The 18185-nt window shown below is 45.1% G+C and overlaps 1 long non-coding RNA gene across 1 annotated transcript in view; it reads left to right on the plus strand.

The window, feature by feature from the left end:
- LOC126191588 (uncharacterized) overlaps positions 1 to 18185 on the plus strand; it is a 492063-nt gene that overhangs the window by 448580 nt on the left and 25298 nt on the right. Inside the window, exon 2 of the long non-coding RNA XR_007538372.1 lies at positions 18043 to 18131. This is a non-coding gene — a long non-coding RNA (uncharacterized LOC126191588). The remainder of the gene's footprint in view (positions 1 to 18042; positions 18132 to 18185) is intronic.

Raw genomic sequence — 18185 nt, forward strand, 5'->3', positions numbered from 1 at the left:
TGGATGTACCGTGCACTATTCAGTGTCCCCTCGACGATCACCAGTGGTGTACGGCCAGTGTAGGAGATCGCTCCCCACACCATGATGCCGGGTGTTGGCCCTGTGTGCCTCGGTCGTATGCAGTCCTGATTGTGGCGCTCACCTGCACGGCTCCAAACACGCATACGACCATCATTGGCACCAAGGCAGAAGCGACTCTCATCGCTGAAGACGACACGTCTCCATTCGTCCCTCCATTCACGCCTGTCGCGACACCACTGGAGGCGGGCTGCACGATGTTGGGGCGTGAGCGGAAGACGGCCTAACGGTGTGCGGGACCGTAGCCCAGCTTCATGGAGACGGTTGCGAATGGTCCTCGCCGGTACCCCAGGAGCAACAGTGTCCCTAATTTGCTGGGAAGTGGCGGTGCGGTCCCCTACGGCACTGCGTAGGATCCTACGGTCTTGGCGTGCATCCGTGCGTCGCTGCGGTCCGGTCCCAGGTCGACGGGCACGTGCACCTTCCGCCGACCACTGGCGACAACATCGATGTACTGTGGAGACCTCACGCCCCACGTGTTGAGCAATTCGGCGGTACGTCCACCCGGCCTCCCGCATGCCCACTATACGCCCTCGCTCAAAGTCCGTCAACTGCACATACGGTTCACGTCCACGCTGTCGCGGCATGCTACCAGTGTTAAAGACTGCGATGGTGCTCCGTATGCCACGGCAAACTGGCTGACACTGACGGCGGTGGTGCACAAATGCTGCGCAGCTAGCGCCATTCGACGGCCAACACTGTGGTTCCTGGTGTGTCCGCAGTGCCGTGCGTGTGATCATTGCTTGTACAGCACTCTCGCAGTGTCCGGAGCAAGTATGGTGGGTCTGACACACCGGTGTCAATGTGTTCTTTTTTCCATTTCCAGGAGTGTAGTCCGAAAAGCTTGTAAAGGTGTTGAAGGATAGGTTGTGCTGAGAAATAATTGTTAAAAAAAATGCGACACTTTGCGCCGTTTCCGAGTTAATTAGCATTGAAGTTAGACAATCAAGCCGTTGCGCGAGCAAACTGAAGCGACCCACCAGAGGCGGTGTAGCTAAACGTGTTCCTCGTCTGGTTTCCATAAACCAAACAAAAGACCATTTTAAAAACTGGGCAAGGGAAGGTGGCAAGGATCGAACCCCAGTGTCGTGCCCTATCATCTAACAAGGAACACTCTCAGCGAAAGGTTGCAAAAGTTCAGTGATGTTTACAGCATTCGACGCCCCACTTGTTGTCTACCATGCAACCACAATATTGGTTGCTAATGGCAACAGGGGGCGGGACTGGAGTTTTCTGACGGTGAGCATGGTATGAGGCAACGGAGCGTAGTTGAACCACTTAGGCCGGCCGCTGTGGCCGAGCGGTTCTAGGCGCTTAAGTCCAGAACCGCGCTGCTGCTACGGTCGCAGGTTCGAATCCTGCCTCGGGCATGGATGTATGTGATGTCCTAGGTTTCAGTAGTTCCGAGTCTAGGGTTCTAATGATCTCAGATGTTAAGTCCCATAGTGCTTATAGCCATCTGAACAATTTGAACTGCTTAGTCGACGAGTAACTCACAACGGTGTTACACTGCTAGGGGTATTGATACAAAGCAGAGGAATGGCAACGATAAACAAAGTAAACATTGCATTACATCTACAGCAAAAGTTTACGAAACTGATATTTCGTCAGAAAGAAATCTAAGGAACTTCGCGCAGTGAAAAAGAGGTGTCAGATGAAATATTAGCGTTACTGTAAGCTGAGTCCGTGGGATGTGTGGTGTCATATACGCTCGACTGTGCGGACAATGTATACGAGTACAGTGGTGGCTGTACGTGCTTAGCAAGTGATAATAATACTGTGTAAGTAGGCTGTTTATGTGTATGTATGTTGGCAGCGCTATGTTGTGCTCTGCATTAATAACTCTCACAGCGCTGTGCGCACTATGTGGGAGACTCTGTGGCTGGTCGGACTAGCAGTTGGAAGTTAACAGTCAGCAGTGATGGGAGTTGGAGGTGATCAGCCAGCAGTGGTGGAAATTGGGAGTGAGTAGCCAGCACTGTTGGAGGTTAGGGTTTGAAGTGTTAGCGCGAGCGGACGATCTGGCCGTGTGTCCTTCATAGAAATATAATTTGTCGATGATTATATAATTTTTTTGGAACTGGTTGTCATGGCCGATTATATAATTTTTGAACTGGTTGTCACATTATTAAGGTAAATGCATTGTCTGCTGTGCAACAAAATCTTTCCTTTGCTAACCACTTGCCTATTAGTAGTTAGAGCCTTCAGTAGATAGAATCCTTTATTTAATTGACTGTATTGGCGCTTGCTGTATTTCAGTAGTTCGTGTAATGAATATTTTTGTGAGGTAAGTGACTTATGAAATGTGTAAGTTATAGTTAGAATTTCTACTAATTCAGGACCATTCTTTGTTTCAATTATTTGAAGTCAGGTTATCACTTTTGAGCAGTCAGATGGCGTTGTGCTAGGACATTGTGAGTAATTAATGTATAGGAAAAGTTTGAGTTGTATTTGTCAGAAATAATTCTGTGGTTCTGAAATGAAATGATAAAAAAATAGCAAAGTGACACTTCCATTTTATCTCAATTACAGCAGTCTGAGTAAAAATTAAATAAAGAAGTTTCAACTGAAACAGGTGTCGAGCCATTTAGGTCATCATCCTTGTCTTACAGAGGGCCAGAAATCCCGTCACCAATGAAACGTAGTAAAAGAAGATCGTTGTCCAAGGAGTGGCTAGTAAACATAACTAAGAGCGTGAAAGATTAGCCATAATATAGCAACAAAAAAGACAACAGTTACGAACAGACTTCGAATAAGTCCGCAGCAATACGACCGTATAGTGCATAAGAAAAACTATACTTATTGAAGGGAGGACGAGGCTCACTTGTTACCAAAACTAGTGTTTGAGCGCTTCAGGGATTCTCGATACAATTTACAGCACGTTCGTGATAGAAGTCTACTCCGTTACACTCATCAAGTTGCATGTGTCATAGACTACAGTGATTTCACGGGAAGCGATAGATGGTTGCATAACTTCAGTGCGGCTAGAACTGGAAGACGTAAGATAATAAAATTGCAAACAAAGTGTCAACCTGACGATGCACAGCAAACTGCAGAATCGGCCAGAAAATCTATAGATAAGATAAACAAACTCATCCCATCGTTCGGTAAGGAACTTGTTTTCGACTCCGACCAATCGGGATTTGAAGAGGAAATACATATGAATGGAACCCTGGAAATTAAAGTTAGCAAGAGAGTTGTACCAAGATCAACTAACATCAGTACCCTAATGCATTTGTATACAATACGTTTTATGCGCACATGCGAAGCAACAGTCTTTGTTAAAACACTGTACAGACATTATATGTAACGCCAAGAGTTCTGACCCATTTCCAATGGTTTTAGTAGCATTCGCTCAAAAATTTGAACAGGAAACATATCGTTCCCTCATTGCAGCGTGCCAACACTGTCCTTTGAGCTATTGTTATACGTGGTTTTGCAATATGGTGTTGTTTTCTAGTAGTTGTTACGTGTAACTTTGTGAATAAATAACCGTCATAAGGTTAAATCCTGCGAGGCAAATAGCCTACTCTTCTCGGATTTTGCAATGCTGACTGTTGATCCGGATGGTAAATTGGCTGGAAAGTTATTTATTGTGCTGCGAAATATTGGAGGTGTTTACCCCCTACGGTTCTTTCTCGTGTGCGTGATCTTGCCAGAGCAGTAGGGAATGTCCACGTAGCAACAAGCAAGAGTGGGAAAATGGGCGTAAGAGAACTACAACTACGGTATGAGCAGTGGTTTTGGCCAATAACTGGCCAAAATAACTTACTTTTGCTTGATTCTTGGCTTGCATATAAAAATCATATTCCTTTAGAGCAAACTATCCATCCAGAAAAGTGTGTGACATTGCAATTCACACTATCTGGAACCAATGGACAAATTCAGCCTCTGGAAGTTTATTTTTTGCGTGCCTGTAAAAAAAACATTATCGCACTATATTCAACTGCACCTTAAAGGATAGGCAGTTTCACAATAAGCTCCACGACAGTCTGTTTCGCATTCGGTTGCATGTCAACAGATTCCATTTGTTCTTATCGCGTTACAGCAATATGCTTTTATATGCATCCTTTAAGAGTAGATACCCAGCTGAACGTTTGTAACTCCCATGGAGTTCGCCTTCGATCTTGACGGTGCAAACGTTTGAGATCACAGTGGCATGAGATTTTTCACTCGGTGTTCATGGCTCAAGAATTGTTTTGAATATTCCTTGAATGACGATGTCCATTTTGGGGCATACATACATCCCATAGGAGGTTCATCACTGCGCCTTCCGAACACTAATTTTCTGTCACCCTCCTGATGCACGTGGAGAGTGATTAGCAGCTAATATTTTTCCTGTCATAATCGTTAACACCACACTTTCAAATGGGTCTTACTAAGGCTTGAACTTGAGACTTCGCTCTAACGGGGTTGCTTGTAAACTGTGAGAACATCTAACACTAGTAGTATACGGCGGACAGCTTGAATTTGCGCGCTCAACTCGTTCCTTCGAAATATTCAGGCGCTCATTGAAGTAAATGACAGAATGCTCTTCTTATGATATATCCCTGTTGCAATATGTATCGCTCTGTCTTCATAAATCTGAGAGGTGTAGGCTTTTTGACGCACAGGATTTTTATTCACATAGTTACACTTAACAACTACAAGAAAACAACACTACATTGCAAAACCACGCATAAAAATAGCTTAAAGGACAGAACTGATTCGCTGCTATGAGTAAACCACATGTTTCCTGTTTAGCTTATTGAGCAAATGCTTCTAAAACCATTGGAAATGGGTAAGAACTTTTGGCTTTACAAATAATGACTATACAGTGTTTTATCCGAGAGTGTTGCTTCGCGTGGTGCGCATAGAACTTATCATTAACTATACATTCAGTGTGACTGCTCTAGCGATAAATCTTGAACCGAAGAGCCTTTCGACATGCAAATTGCACTACCAGTGTTTACAGGCATTTAGACCACGCCATTGAAACGGTGCGCTACACGTAAAATGGCTTTTGCAAAATATCTCTTTAGGTCTAAATAGACCTCAGAAGGCGTAGCGCGTGGAGAGAACAAAACGTAATAGTTCACATTGTCACGTGGATTACTGCGAAACTTGCAGTGGGAAGACTTATTTGACAGATGATACAGTCCCGAGTAGTTTTGCATGTACGTGCGGCATGTTTACTGATAAATTTAACAGTGAACTAGACACGTAAGCTTTGTATAGGGTTGGAAACTTCGCCGGGTGACAGGAGCATGAAACATTACAACGGGAAGCTCCCAATTATAGAAGGCGCTGTCACTAGGCTGACAGTCTGGTACGTCACATTATGCAAAAATTTCTTATCTCGTCTGTCTCGTGTAGACCGACTGCGAAGAAAAATTATATCACAGTAAATTTCAAAATTTCTCGTACATAACCCGTTTTAACAAAGGAAGACTTCCACCCATAGAGCTCAGAACACCGAGTTTTTCGCGTTACAAAACTGTCAACAATGTGTATCGTTAATTTATTGTTCAGTAATATATGGAGAAAATAGGAGGGGCGTTCAATAAGTAATGCAACAAATTTCCTTCTGAGTGCAGGTTGGTTTCGTTCAGGACTCCGATACACCATATTATTCCTCATTCTTTCGGCTACAAAACCCTATTTTTCAACATAATCTCCGTTCAATGCGACGGCGTTACGCCACCTTACTGGGAGGACTGGTAGCCCGCGTGGTACCACTCCACTGAATGACGTCAGAGCCAACGTTTTACTGCCACCTACTGCTTCTCACGGAATGCAACCTTCATTGGACCAAACATACGGTAGTTGAAAGTATGAGATCCGGGCTGTAGGGCGAATGAGGAAGAACAGTCCAGTAAAGTTTTCTGAGCTCCTCTTGGGTGCGCAGACTTGTGCGAGGCCTTGCCTTGTTATGGAGCAGGTGAAGTTCTTTCTCATTTTTGTGGCGATGAAGACACTGAAGCCATTTCTTCAGTTCCCTGGGGGTAGCACAATACACTTCAGAGTTGACTGGTACACAATGAGGGAGGACATCAAACAGAGTAACCCATTCAGAGTCCCAGACGACCGTTGCCCTCAAACGTTGCTCTCAAACTGGGGAACAATCAATATATATATAGGGTGAGTCACCTAACGTTACCGCTGGATATATTTCGTAAACTACATCAAATACTGACGAACCGATTCCACGGACCGAACGTGAGGAGAGGGGCTAGTGTAATTGGTTAATACAAACCATAAAAAAATGCACGTAAGTGTGTTTTTTAACACAAACCTACGTTTTTTTAAAATGGAAACACGTTAGTTTTGTTAGCACATCTGAACATATAAACAAATACGTAATCAGTGCCGTTTGTTGCATTGTAAAATGTTAATTACATCCGGAGATATTGTAACCTAGTTGACGATTGGGTACCATTCCTCCGCTGTTCGATCGTGTGTATCGGAGAGCACCGAATTACGTAGGGATCCAAAGGGAACGGTGATGGACCGTAGGTATAGAAGAGACTGGAACAGCACATTACGTCCACATGCTAACACCTTTTTATTCGTCTTTTTCACTGACGCACATGTACATTACCATGAGGGGTGAGGTACACGTACACACGTGGTTTCCGTTTTCAATTACGGAGTGGAATAGAGTGTGTCCCGACATGTCAGGCCAATAGATGTTCAATGTGGTGGCCATCATTTGCTGCATACAATTGCAATCTCTGGCGTAATGAATGTCGTACACGCCGCAGTACATCTGGTGTAATGTCGCCGCAGGCTGCCACAATACGTTGTTTCATATCCTCTGGGGTTGCAGGCACATCACGGTACACATTCTCCTTTAACGTACCCCACAGAAAGAAGTCCAGAGATGTAAGATCAGGAGAACGGGCTGGCCAATTTATGCGTCCTCCACGTCGTATGAAACGCCCGTCGAACGTCCTGTCAAGGGTCAGCCTGGTGTTCAAATGGTCCAAATGGCTCTGAGCACTATGGGACTTAACTTCTAAGGTCATCAGTCCCCTAGAACTTAGAACTACTTAAACCTAACTAACCTAAGGACATCACACACATCCATGCCCGAGGCAGCCTGGTGTTAATTGCGGAATGTGCAGGTGCACCATCATGCTGATACCACATACGTCGACGCGTTTCCAGTGGGACATTTTCGAGCAACGTTGGCAGATCATTCTGTAGAAACGCGATGTATGTTGCAGTGCTCTCCGATACACACGATCGAACAGCGAGGAGTGGTACCCAAGCGTCAACTTTAGGTTACAATATCTCCGGATGTAATTAACATTTTACAATGCAACAAACGGCACTGATTACGTATTTGTTTATATGTTCAGATGTGCTAACAAAACTAACGTGGTTCCATTTTAAAAAAAAACGTAGGTTTGTGTTAAAAAACATACTTCCGTGCATTTTTTTTATGGTTTGTATTAACCAATTACACTAGCCCCTCTCCTCACGTTCGGTCTGTGGAATCGCTTCGTCAGTATTTGATTTGGTCTACGAAATATATCCTGCGGTAACGTCAGGTGACTCACCCTGTGTATATATATATATATATATATATATATATACTTTTTGCCGATGAAACCAGTATAGCTATCACACCCAACAGACAAGAATTAACTGGTGAAATTGTAAACGATGTTTTTCAGAAAATCATTAAGTGGTTCTCTGCAAATGGGCTCTCATTAAACTTTGACAAAACACAGTATATACAGTTCCACACAGTAAATGGAATGACACCATTGATAAATATAGACTTCGATCAGAAATCGGTAGCTACTGTAGAATATTCAAAATTTCTAGGTGTATGCATTGATGAGGGGTTGAACTGGAAAAAAACACACTGAGGATCTGCTGAAACGTTTGAGTTCAGCTACTTATGCTATTAGGGTAGTTGCAAATTTTGGTGATATACATCTGAGTAAATTAGCTTACCATGCCTATTTTCATTCTCTGCTTTCCTATGGCATCATTTTCTGGGGTAACTCATCATTGAGTAAAAGAGTGTTCATTGCACAAAAGCGTGTAATCAGAATAATTGCTGGAGATCATCCAAGATCATCCTGCAGACAGTTATTTAAACAGCTAGAGATCTTCACTGTAGCCTCACGATATATATATATTCACTTATGAAATTTGTTATTAACAATCCGAACGAATTCAAAAGTAATAGCAGTGTACATGGCTACAACACTAGGAGAAAGGATGATCTTCACTACTCAAGATGAAATCTAACTTTGGCTCAGAAGAGGGTAAATAATGCTGCCACCTGGTCAGTTACCTAGTAGCATCAAAAGTCTGACAGATAGCATATAGCATTTATAAGGAAATTAAAAGAATTTCTTAATGGCAACTTCTTCTACTCATTAAATGAATTTTTGGATATAATAAGTGGGTAATTTTCCCAACCACCACAAAAAAAAATTAAAAATATTAAGTGACATTTAATACGAGGGCTATCCACAAAGTACATTACGTTTTGGAATTAAAAATAAATAAAGTATTGGAAATTTTTTTATTATAAACAGATGAAAGCCACACTTAAATACTACTTTTCTACATAGTTGCCATTTAAATTAAGGCACTTATCGTAGCGATGGACGAGCTTGGAAATTCCTTCGTCGTAAAATTCGGCCGCCTGCGCCTTCAACCACGTGGTTAATCAGTAACCCGGTAGAAATACGATTTTTGTGGATTCCCTGGAAAGAGGCACTACAATAAACTCTCAAAGGTATTGCCAAACTCTGCACGACCTCAGAAGAGCAATACAAAACAAGCGCAGGGGAAAGTTGGGCTCAAAGATCTTGCTGATTCACGACAACGCCCGGTCCCACACGACGAATGCCACTCGTGAAGTTCTCGAATCTTTTAAGTGGGAGCTGTTTCCTCATCCGCCGTACAGTCCCGACCTGGCACCGAGCGACTTCCACTTATTCCCAGTAATGAAGAAGTGGTTGGCTATGCAGCGTTTTGATGACGACGCACAGCTCAAGAGGAGGTAACCACGTTGTTGAAGGCGCAGGCGGCCGAATTTTACGACGAAGGAATTTCCAAGCTCGTCCGTCGCTACGATAAGTGCCTTAATATAAATGGCAACTATGTAGAAAAGCAGTACTGAAGTGAGACTTTCATCTGTATACAATAAAAAAAAATTCCCGATACTTTATTTATTTTTAATTCCAAAACGTAATGTACTTTGTGGATAGACCTCGTATTTTGTGTAATGTGTAAGGAGGCTGTTTAGGTTTTTTTATTGGTAACGCCATGTAGCGCTCTGTATGAAAATCACTGGCTGTGCTGTGTGCAGTGTGTGGCTAGTTCGCATTGTTGTCTGCCATTGTAGTGTTGGGCAGCTGGATGTGAACAGCGCGTAGCGTTGCGCAGTTGGAGGTGAGCCGCCAGCAGTGGTGGATGTGGGGAAGTGAGATGGCGGAAATCTGAGAGCCGATGATCTGGACGTGTGTCCATCAGAGACAATACATTTGTGAGACTGGATGTCATGAAGTGCTATGTATATTATGACTTTTGAACACTATTAAGGTAAATACATTGTTTGTTCTCTATCAAAATCTTTCATTAGCTAACTATGCCTATCAGTAGTTGGTGCCTTCAGTAGTTTGAATCTTTTATTTAGCTGGCAGTAGTGGCGCTCGCTGTGTTGCAGTAGTTCGAGTAACGAAAATTTTTGGTGAGGTAAGTGGTTTGTGAAAGGTGTAGGTTAATGTTAGTCAGGGCCATTCTTTTGTAGGGATTTTTGAAAGTCAGATTGCGTTGCGCTAAAAATATTGTGTGTCAGTTTAAGCACAGTCACATATAATTTTTCTAAGGGGACATTTCAAATGTAATATCTTGTATAGACACTCTTTTATTAACCTGATACGTTCCACATCATTACGAAGTGTCGTATTCATGATCTCTGGAACAAGTACTAATCTAATCTAATCTTTATCGGCTGAGAGTCAGGTTTTGAACTTCTTCTTCGGAGGAGAGGTGGTGCCGAGCCACTACATGGAGTGGCGCTTCGAAGTGTTAAACACATGTTTCATCGCCTGTGACGATGTTCGAAAAAACTGTCACGATCAGCCTCGTCACGAGCAAGAAATTTCGCACATCCTTCGTTGCTCCTTATAGTCCTCCGTTGGACGGTTTGAGAGTGCTGCAGGCACACACCTTTGGGTGCCCAAAATGTTGGGCGAGTGTGTCAGCACTACCAACAGAGACGTCCAGTTGAGCAGCGAGGTATTTCAGTGCGATCCGTCGATCACCTCGAATGATAAGTATCCGTACCTCTCAACACTGCAGGAGTCACAGCTGTGTGGGGCCGGTCGGCCCTCGGGAGATGGGACAGGTTTGCGCGGCCTTGTTGCGATGGTGACAGACGTCTCGCCCAAGGACTCACCGTGCTTTTGTTCATTGCCAGGTCTCCGTTAACATTCTGCAAGCGCCTATGAACATGTGTGATGCTCTGGTGCTCCACCAAAAGAAGCTCAATGACAGCTCTCTGCTTGGGACGCACCTCCCGTTACAGACGCCATTTTGAAGGTTACGTATAGCGCCTCCACATTCGGAACTTCACGAAACTGCAAGGGTTGAAGCGGGAATATGCCACGATATCCTACAACAAATTCCGTATTTTTTCAACCGAAACTGGCCAAGGAAAAAACGTGTTGCATTACCTATTGAGTGTTCCCCGTAATACTGATAAATCGCTCTACATAAACAATAAACTGGATCATGTTGATTAATCGGGTTTCTGCCGGTTATTCGCGTCTTTCCTGTACAATATTTCAACTGCCCGTCTCGCAGTCTTCTTCAGGTTTTTATTTATTTATTTACATGTCAAGTTCCGTAGGACCAAATTGAGGAGCAAATCTCCAAGGTCATGGAACGTGTCAGTACATGAACTTACAACATAAAAGTATTAACAGATAGCCCGCATCTCGTGGTCGTGCGGTAGCGTTCTCGCTTTCCACGCCCGGGTTCCCGGGTTCGATTCCCGGCGGGGTCAGGGATTTTCTCTGCCTCGTGATGGCTGGGTGTTGTGTGCTGTCCTTAGGTTAGTTAGGTTTAAGTAGTTCTAAGTTCTAGGGGACTTATGACCACAGCAGTTGAGTCCCATAGTGCTCAGAGGCATTTGAACCATTTGAATAACAGATAAAAATAAATGCTCATGAACCTGAAGAAAAAGTCAGTCCATAATTTTAAGCAAACGCCATCAGCAATGCAATGAGAATCAGCTTAATTTTTCAAGAAACTCCTCGACAGAATATAAGGAGTGACGCAAGAGGAAACTATTCAGCTTCGATTTGAAAGCGCGTGGATTACTGCTAAGATTTTTGACTTCGAGTGGCAGCTTATTGAAAACGGATGCAGCAGTATACTGCACACCTTTTTGCACAAGAGTTAAGGAAGTCCGATCCAAATGGAGGTTTGATTTCTGCCGAGTATTAACCGAGTGGAAGCTGCTTAATCTTGGAAATAAACTAATATTAGTAACAAGAAACGACAATAAGGAATACACATATTGAGAGGCCAATGTCACGATACCCAGACTCGTGAACAGAGGTCGACAAGAGGTTCGTGAAGGTGCTGTCTGATACTGATTCTAGCGTCATCAAAGAATCTATTGAGATTAAGGTTGCGGAGAATCTCATTAACCGGGACACCGGTTACCAGCTGAGCTCGGCCTGGAACCCAGCACTCTTATCTTCTGAAGACGCAGCGTAGACAACATCCAGACACCAAGGGACACAAGTATAAGGATCGAATTAGAGATAACAGCCTAGTACATGTAACTAAGGACGTACACGAAATGGCACCTCAGACAACAGTATCTGAGGACGCTCTTCCGAGTCTCGAGCGACGATTTGAGCACAATCGGCGTGAAAATGACGCTGCAGCCGCTCCCGGGGGACAAGAACTTCGGACGGAACGCCTAACACGACACAGCACGGTAATAGAACGTCCTAATCCACAGAAGGACCCAAATGACGACAATCGGAAGATAAAACGTAACCACAAATTACGGGCACAGCGTTCGGAACAGCCGCGGCTAGAAGAAAACGCTAGCCTCCAGCCGTTGCTATTGGGCGGCGCACACCACGGACAGAGCGCAAGACGCGGCGCGGACGGCAGAGGGAACGTTGGTTGGTTGTTTGGAGACCAGACAGCGTGGTCATCGGTCTCATCGAATTAGGGAAGGATGGGGAAGGAAGTCGGCCGTGCCCTTTCAGAGGAACCATCCCGGCATTTGCCTGGAGTGATTTAGGGAAATCACGGAAAACCTAAATCAGGATGGCCGGACGCGGGATTGAACGGCAGAGGGAACGCCTAGTACAAAGTAGGCACATACACCGGACTCGTTCCACATTGGAATCACTATCAGACAGCCCCTGAAGAAGACCGCGAGTCACGCAGTTGAAATATCGTGCAGGAAAGACGCGAATAACCGGCATAAACCTGACTAATCAACATGACAACGCCTCGCCAGGAAAGCTTGAAGAATTGCAATAAACTGGATCATTGCAACTTGTTGGGGAAGGTGTGGCTCTCTGAAAACTACTACGCACGTCACGCAAGAAACGGAAAAAAGAGGACAAGTACACAATGTGACTTCTTTCCCCTAAGTGAGTATAATTTATCATGTAATTGTGAGGTGATGGTGTTAGATTTTTCTTTTACTGCTTTATCCCGTCGTAGTAGGGAGGTTGTTTCAGTTCATTCTTCTCCGCAATTAGTACAGAATCTCGTACTGACATTGGGATGGTTGCAATTCAGGCGGCTGCTGTGACAGAGCGGTTATAGGTGCCTCAGTCCGGAACCGCTGTCCTGCTACGGTCGCAGGTTCGAATTCTGCCTCGAGCATGGATGGGGGGGGGGGGGGGGAGTAGATTAGTGTTTAACGTCCCGTCGACAACGAGGTCATTAGAGACGGAGCGCAAGCTCGGGTGAGGGAAGGATGTGGAAGGAAATCGGCCGTGCCCTTTCAAAGGAACCATCCCGGCATTTGCCTGAAGGGATTTAGGGAAATCACGGAAAACCTAAATCAGGATGGCCGGAGACGGGATTGAACCGTCGTCCTCCCGAATGCGAGTCCAGTGTGCTAACCACTGCGCCACCTCGCTCGGTCAAAGGAGCATGAATGTGTGTGATGCCTTAGGTTAGTTGGTTTAAGCAGTTCTAAATCCAGGGGACTGATAACCTCATTTGTTAAGTCCCATAGTGCTTAGAGCAATTTGAACCATTTTGTTTCCGATTAATTTCAGCCTTGTAACAGCTACACGATGATAACGTCTTACTTAAAAGAAGTACTTGTGATTGGAATCTGCCAGCGAGTCACAGGAAAGGTATCATACCTGCAGTCAACTCGATATTTACGCACACAGGAAGTTTACAGAACTAAAAATTCTTTGCAAAACAGAAAACGGAAGTGCAGTAGGGACCGTAAAGCCCTCTCTGTTTTGTTATATAGAAGCCTCACATCCGGAACTATCGAGGGTCACAGCTTACAAGCCAGGTATTTCCTAACTACTTCTTTACTGTGAGCTTGCATTTAGGTATCCAGTACAAGAAGCAAAATTTCATCATGAAAGTAATGTGTACGGAATAATTTGTGGAATTCATATAAGATACTTTGAACTCCATTCGGCTGCACTAAGCAACAAAAGAAAAGTGTAGCTGTTGTTCCATCAACAGCTCTTTGATTTTATTGGAAATGAAGTAAATAGGATTAGGATTTAAGACTGTGTCGATGACGTGGACATTAGTTATGCAGTATGAGCTGGGACTCTGCAAGAATGCGGAAAGAAATCAGCGACAGCCTCTCTAAAGAAACCAAAGTGAACTTATTTCTCGTTAGGTTCGTAGCATCCATACTGGGCATGTCAAGATCAGCTGTAGAAAAGGCTCACACGATATCTAACGAATAGGGACTGCAAGAGGTTTGCGTTTGAGCAATGGCAACCAATTTTCAGTGCTGTCCAGAGGGCAGTCGTAGAACATCAGGACCCACATTCACTTGGAGCTGTCAACATATCCTCGCTCAGCCGCTCGGTAACCAGAGAAAAAGAAAGCAACACTGATGGAACAAGAAAAAGGCGTGTCCGATCAGTGACCGCAGACGGGGAAAGGTTGTGTGATCTTCGTCTGACTAACGGATCCGAAATACAGCGGGAACTGTTACGGCTGAACGGCCTAAATAAAGTTGTTAGCTTACTTACAGCACCTCTGACGGACATTCACAATTAAAAGATGAAGATCTTTTGATTAATGAGCGATACGTGTTTACTTTTACGAAATATTGTTAAATATTTGCATCACGAAGAGCACAACGGCGTCAACACTATTGTCTGTCCGCCAACATACTCCTGCACAGTGGCTGTTGGTCTTATCTGATATACCCTGATAAGCCGAAACATTATGACCACTCAAATGTTTTTATTTCAGTCTTTCATCACAATATGAATTCTTTAGACAGGTTTCATGACCACTGTCCACCGCGACGTTGGATGCCGCCTGCTGGCGTTGAGAGCAAGTGAGACAATTAAAAAAAAAAGTAAGAGCAGGAAATACGACGGGTCATCACCATAGCGAAGAAATGGGCTGCAAATGGGGAAATCCACTGAGACTTTGGCGACGGGTACATTATTAATATGCAGAGCCTGTGAACAAGTGTCTCAAAAAAAGTGAATCTCGTCGAATGTTCAAGTGCTACTGTCATGAGCACCTACAGAAAGAGGCGGAAGGACAGTGAAAGTACCACGAGATGCTAAATGGTTGGACGTTCCACAGAACTTGGGGTCCGGAGGCTTGTCTGCTCTGTGAAGAAGGACAGATGTTGGTCTATGGCATCTCTGCCGAAAGAGCGCAATGCTGGTGCACGCACAACTGTTTCGGAGAACAGCGTTCATCGTACATTCTTGAACTTGGAGCTCCGCAGCATACCACTTCTAAGTGTTCACATGTTAACCCGACGACATCGGCATTTCCGATTGCAGTGGACACTGGGCCGTCGGGATTCGGCGTCCGATCAATGAAAATTGTCGACTCTTCGGGTGAATCACGTTTTTGCTACACTAGATCGCTGGTCGTCCCACAAGCGTCGTCATCGAGGTGAATGGCCGTCTCGAAACATGCAGCGCGCCATGGACGCAGGCTGGTGGGGGCAGTGTTACGGGTGACGTTCTCCTGAGCTTGCAGTAATCGAAGACACGCTGACAGCTGCGAACCGTCTACACTCCTGGAAATTGAAATAAGAACACCGTGAATTCATTGTCCCAGGAAGGGGAAACTTTATTGACACATTCCTGGGGTCAGATACTCACATGATCACACTGACAGAACCACAGGCACATAGACACAGGCAACAGAGTATGCACAATGTCGGCACTAGTACAGTGTATATCCACCTTTCGCAGCAATGCAGGCTGCTATTCTCCCATGGAGACGATCGTAGAGATGCTGGATGTAGTCCTGTGGAACGGCTTGCCATGCCATTTCCACCTGGCGCCTCAGTTGGACCAGCGTTCGTGCTGGACGTGCAGACCGCGTGAGACGACGCTTCATCCAGTCTCAAACATGCTCAATGGGGGACAGATCCGGAGATCTTGCTGGCCAGGGTAGTTGACTTACACCTTCTAGAGCACGTTGGGTGGCACGGGATACATGCGGACGTGCATTGTCCTGTTGGAACAGCAAGTTCCCTTGCCGCTCTAGGAATGGTAGAACGATGGGTTCGATGACGGTTTGGATGTACCGTGCACTATTCAGTGTCCCCTCGACGATCACCAGTGGTGTACGGCCAGTGTAGGAGATCGCTCCCCACACCATGATGCCGGGTGTTGGCCCTGTGTGCCTCGGTCGTATGCAGTCCTGATTGTGGCGCTCACCTGCACGGCGCCAAACACGCATACGACCGTCATTGGCACCAAGGCAGAAGCGACTCTCATCGCTGAAGACGACACGTCTCCATTCGTCCCTCCATTCTCGCCTGTCGCGACACCACTGGAGGCGGGCTGCACGATGTTGGGGCGTGAGCGGAAGACGGCCTAACGGTGTGCGGGACCGTAGCCCAGCTTCATGGAGACGGTTGCGAATGGTCCTCACCGATACCCCAGGAGCAACAGTGTCCCTAATTTGCTGGGAAGTGGCGGTGCGGTCCCCTACGGCACTGCGTAGGATCCTACGGTCTTGGCGTGCATCCGTGCGTCGCTGCGGTCCGGTCCCAGGTCGACGGGCACGTGCACCTTCCGCCGACCACTGGCGACAACATCGATGTACTGTGGAGACCTCACGCCCCACGTGTTGAGCAATTCGGCGGTACATCCACCCGGCCTCCCGCATGCCCACTATACGCCCTCGCTCAAAGTCCGTCAACTGCACATACGGTTCACGTCCACGCTGTCGCGGCATGCTACCAGTGTTAAAGACTGCGATGGAGCTCCGTATGCCACGGCAAACTGGCTGACACTGACGGCGGCGGTGCACAAATGCTGCGCAGCTAGCGCCATTCGACGGCCAACACCGCGGTTCCTGGTGTGTCCGCTGTGCCGTGCGTGTGATCATTGCTTGTACAGCCCTCTCGCAGTGTCCGGAGCAAGTATGGTGGGTCTGACACACCGGTGTCAATGTGTTCTTTTTTCCATTTCCAGGAGTGTATAATGGTATGAGAAGTATTAGAGTGAACTCACTTTGATGTCTCGGCGACCAAATTCGCCTGATGTAAATCCTATGGAACCCCTTTCATTCGCTATTGGGAGCCATCACAACGTACGCAAATCAGCGGTCCGTTATTTATACGTATTACATGACCTGTTAGTACACATCTAATGCCACGTAAGTCCAAAAACCTACCAACAAAAAGTCGGATCCCTGATATGCAGAATCAGTGATATATTTCGTTCCAAAGACGGACAAACAAGCTATTAAGCAGGTGGTCATAATGTTTTGGCTCATCACTATATCTCACTTTAACCAGAGAATTATTTTGTTGATAAATGTCTTTGCCGTGTCACTCTTTCAACGGTGAATCGTCTTCGTTAGGTAACAACACTGTTTCCTTTATAACAAACAAAAATAGTTTAAATCCTTGAACGATGCCCTCGAAGAACAAACAAGTTACTCTGATTTTAATGTATGTGCATATATGTGGAATATCGAGATAAAACGAAGAAAGTAAGAGCATATAGCTTCAGCATTCACTGTGTAACAAAGAATTGCACAGGCCTGTCTTGGAATACAGGAAGGCATATAATTGCATTTTCCTGCTTAAGAAAATCGTTAACTAGTAAAATTCCGACGAGCTTCGATATAAGGTCGGGACTGAGAAAAGGAGATGGTTATCACGAGTGTTTTTAAGCCTTACACTAGAAAAGATAACGAAGGAAAAATTAAAAAAGGAAACTTCGGTGAAGTTCTTGGCTGAGAGACGAAAAAAACTGACCTGGCATGCGCCATACTGCATAGATCTAAGCGGAGAACTGGAACTAATGAACGAAGCTATGAAGACTGCAACGAGGAGAACTGACCTTCTCATTAAGGCATAACAAACAAAATATCTCTTAATCATCAGAGATCGAATTGGAGCAGTGGGATGACGGATCTGTGAAGCGGTCAGCGAGTTCTAGTGACTGGGAGCAAGATGCACTACTAAGTAGTTGAATTACGGTGAATATTTTATTTCTAATGGCGTTCATAGACATGATAAATTTTTTGAATGATATCAGTTTGCTCCTCTGTTTTTTATGGTTAAACCAAAACTTGTTTACGTTACATGGTTTTAGAAGCAGAGCGTGCTTGACCAGACGTTAGAGTTATTGGCATGTCACCAGGTGTTACAAAAACAGGAGTTACACAGCCGTAGACCGTAGCTCAGATGGGGTGTCAGATATTAAGGAATTATTTACCTTGAACCACTGTTGTGGTGCATTGTAGCAACTTGTTTTTCTTTCGCAGGAGCTGCACATGATGAACGACAGAAAGGATATAACTCACGTGTCTGCAACCTACCCTTGAAGATTTTCGAGTGACCACTTGACAGCATGGTAAGTTTTAAGAACAATAGTCATGTAATGATAATTTAAGTCTGAGTTCTAAGG

The sequence above is a fragment of the Schistocerca cancellata genome, chromosome 6 (genome assembly GCF_023864275.1).
Source record: "Schistocerca cancellata isolate TAMUIC-IGC-003103 chromosome 6, iqSchCanc2.1, whole genome shotgun sequence".
Classification (NCBI taxonomy): domain Eukaryota; kingdom Metazoa; phylum Arthropoda; class Insecta; order Orthoptera; family Acrididae; genus Schistocerca; species Schistocerca cancellata.